Raw genomic sequence first — 3,677 nt, forward strand, 5'->3', positions numbered from 1 at the left:
TAATGATGCTTAGGCAAATTACTGCCTATGAAAAAAAAAACACGCATGCACACCAGCAATGCAATGATGTCAACAAGGGAAGGGAACCAGGCAAGAATTGCTATGCCAGTAGGCACCAAAGAGGTCCCTCTGCTGTCCTTTGTGTATAAAATGTATTTCATCTCATTGATTTCCTTTACTGTAAACATTATCATGTCCTGATTTATTTTTTTTTAAACGTGGCTTAATTCATACAAATTATAGATTAAACTTACCTGTCTCCTAAAGGAAAATGGTTCTAAATTAATAATTTTCTTGCTTTTCATGGGAAGCAGATTCCTTGTATCATTTTCAAACTGGCACTGTTAAAACAACAAGTAGAAGCTAAAAGGTAGATATGGAGGACATGTACCTTACTTACAGTGTGCTTAACACATGAGGAACTAAATAGGTAGTAGGTGGATTTGGCACCATAGGTTGGCATTGGAACCTGTTGCAGAAACTATTACTGGTGCTATATGGAAACTCAGCTATAGAATCGCTCAGATGCAGTAGAAAGGAACTGGCTCTGGATAAAGCAGTAAAAATGGATGACAGTACATGTGTATCAATTATGGCTAGGTTTATCATTTAGGATAAGGCATTGATTGGGAGGGTTAGGGGACATATAAGGATAGGTTAGCTTTTTTAAGGGTTAGAAGGTTAAGATTAGGCATCATGAAGGGGTTATTCATGCAGGGAGGTTAGGGTTAAGCACCAGGATGATATTCATATCAGGAAGTTAGGGTTAGGCATCAAGGAGGGACTAACATAAGGGAGAAGGTTAGGCATCAGGAATGGTTTAGCATTAGAGGAATTGGTCAGGTTTGGTGTGAGGAAAGGGAGTTAAGGTTGGTAGGGGGGTTAGGGTTAGTCATCAGGAGATGAATTTATTATTTGGAACTGGCAAGGGTTGGCAGTGGACATATTGAGTAACATACATTGCTGATACTCTGCTCATCAAGTGCCCTTGCTGAAACCATGGGTGCTGGATTCAAATGTACACCCTATATGAAAATGCTACTTTTTTCTTTTCATTCCCACATGGCACACAAGTATTGAAGTTAGATGTTGTTAAGTTATACATTAGTATGACTGTTATGTACCCGTCCACTCTAATGATGAGTGAAAGTGGACATTTTTCTCACCATAATTTCTGCACAAATTTCACATTTTCACACAGATGGCAATATTCTTGAAAACACGTGGGCATGAGAAAATATGTCTTTGCACAGCAAAGAATACACACGAAAATTTAAATTTTAAGCAACTGCATTGAAGTTAATGGGCATAAGAAAAGTCATTTTCTCTCAAATGAGAATATTCATGAAAATATATGGGCGTGCAAAAACTCATTTTTATCAACTGCACCGAATTCAATGGCCAAGAGAAAACACCTTTTGTAGAAAGCTTTCAATTTTGCTAACATATTCATTTTGTGAAAATCCATTTTATGTTCACAAATTTTACATGTGATGAAACAGTACTTTTGAATGTGAAAATTACTTTGGAGGAAAACTCCTTCCCGCCACATTTAGAGCACTACTTCTAAGATCTCTTAATTTTCAATAGAAAATGATTTTGCACTAGGCATAAGAATAGCATTATTTAACTAGGGCGAGAATTAGGGAAGTATGCAAGCTAGATGTTTGTGGCACTCTTGGTTTCTGATCTTGGCAATGGAGACTGGTGCCCTCATTCATTTAATATTTTTTTTTTTGCTCACTACTACCAAAATCGGAACGATACAGAAATTAGTAGCATGGCCCCTGTGCAAGGATGACAGATTTGTGAAGTGTTCCATATTTTTATCTTATCTTGTGCACAGTATGATTGTATCATTTGTACATGTATATACCTGACGTATATTGGCTATCTATTGAAAATCTCTAATTTTCTATTTTCTTTGTTTGTGATGCAAATACAATCTTTTTGAAACACAGTTAAGTTTTCTCACACCAAATATTTTCTTCTCCTATTAAGAAAATACTTTTTAGCACCTAGCAAGTGAAGAAGTACTAAAAAGTAGTTTAAACACTTTAAAATTGATTTTCTCCAAAACTTTAAGGTCTTTTTTGACATCCAGCAGACTAACAAACTAGAGGACATGAAAAAACAAAAGTGATTGTAGTGATTGTGGAATTATCTCCAAGGTCAGCGCACAACAAGTGCGCTGATACTGCGAAAAAACCCCACCAAGCGCTTGGAAAAGGGAACCCAGCTTTGGTGCAATGCACCTGTAGAGAGGAATTCCAACCAACAGATGGAGCTGTGGAGTACAGAGGAACTCGGTCTCTGTACAACCACAGATGCCAGATGTAAATTGTACGAATTGAAGCAATACAGAGCAAGATAGCCTCTCAAGAGAGAGAATGAGCACAGAGACAGAATGTATGTATGGCCCCCAATCTAGTCACCACCCGGCAATGGTTGACATACAACAGCGAAGACCAAGTGAGAAAGCAATCGCAAGAATGGCGATTGCTAATAGAGACACAAGACTGAGTAAAGACAGATCATAGGAAGAATAAAGACAGAACCAATTACAAACTATAATCCAACACGAAAGAACAGACAGGACTAGCTACACGCAATCACCACACGTTAAGTGCAATAGCAACAAAGCGCGTGCAAGGCACGGTCACCGAACGTTAAGCGCAACAGCAACAAAGCGTACCAACCCTGACTAACAAATGAAACACGAAAAAAGGAAACAAACAAAAAAAACGTGAACGCTTGCTAATCGGTTGCCTCACCCAGACAACAGCGAGCGTTCGTTCCGGACAAGACAGACAGAAGGAGTAACCAGTAGCAACCTCTGCTCTGGCTACACTCCAAGACAGAGTACCGAGAGATCCACCACCTTTACCGCTAGGGCGAATGCGATCCCAACAGACAGACAGATGGAGCAACCAGTAGCAACCGCTGCTCTGGCTTACACTCCAAGACAGAATACAGAAAGATCCACCGCCTCTACCGCTAGGGCGAATGCGATCCAAACAGACAGAGCGATTCACTGTCAGCCGCCGTTGGAGAAAGTGCAATCGCAACAGATAAGACAGAACTAGGCAACACATATAATAAACAACCTGACTGCGCTAGAAGGAATGCTAGTGCACTCCAAAGGATAACTACTCTAAGACAATATTTAGCAAACAATTAGCAGAGGGGTTGTAACTCCAGGTAAGTCCAGCAGAACCAAACCTTTATGACCAGCAGGGAATTCTGGGAGGAAATGGCATTTATACTGCAAGCCTTCAAAAGAGGCAGAGCTATCAAACCAGATAAGTGAATGCAAATCCCTCACCAGAACAGCAAGTCTGAACTTGCAGAGTGAAAACAGGTCTCCTTTCCAGGGACTTGCAGCATACAGACCTGAAAAATGGTCAAAAAGCTGCCTGCCTGTGCAGACAGCAGAGCAGATCATTACAGTGATGTTCTGAGCTGGAAACAATGAGGAGTTATCCGTTTGAGCTCTATATTCTTTGACTGCCATAAGTCTTGGTCTTGGATGGCTAATAAGCAGATTTGAAAGAGTCCCTTTGGTGAGTTTAACCCACAAGGGGGCGGGATCAGCTTCCTTATATGGTGTAGGCTGCACCTTTTCAGAGTGTTGTGATCACAGTGGTGATATTGTCATTACAGACTCAGGCCCTATG

The 3,677-nt window shown here is 40.3% G+C and overlaps 1 pseudogene; it reads left to right on the forward strand.

The window, feature by feature from the left end:
• The first annotated feature begins 1,729 nt into the window (after positions 1 to 1,729).
• Positions 1,730 to 1,828, forward strand: LOC137555093 (U6 spliceosomal RNA; annotated as a pseudogene).
• The last annotated feature ends 1,849 nt before the right edge of the window (positions 1,829 to 3,677 follow it).

This window comes from Hyperolius riggenbachi, chromosome 2 (assembly GCF_040937935.1).
Source record: "Hyperolius riggenbachi isolate aHypRig1 chromosome 2, aHypRig1.pri, whole genome shotgun sequence".
NCBI classification, from domain to species: domain Eukaryota; kingdom Metazoa; phylum Chordata; class Amphibia; order Anura; family Hyperoliidae; genus Hyperolius; species Hyperolius riggenbachi.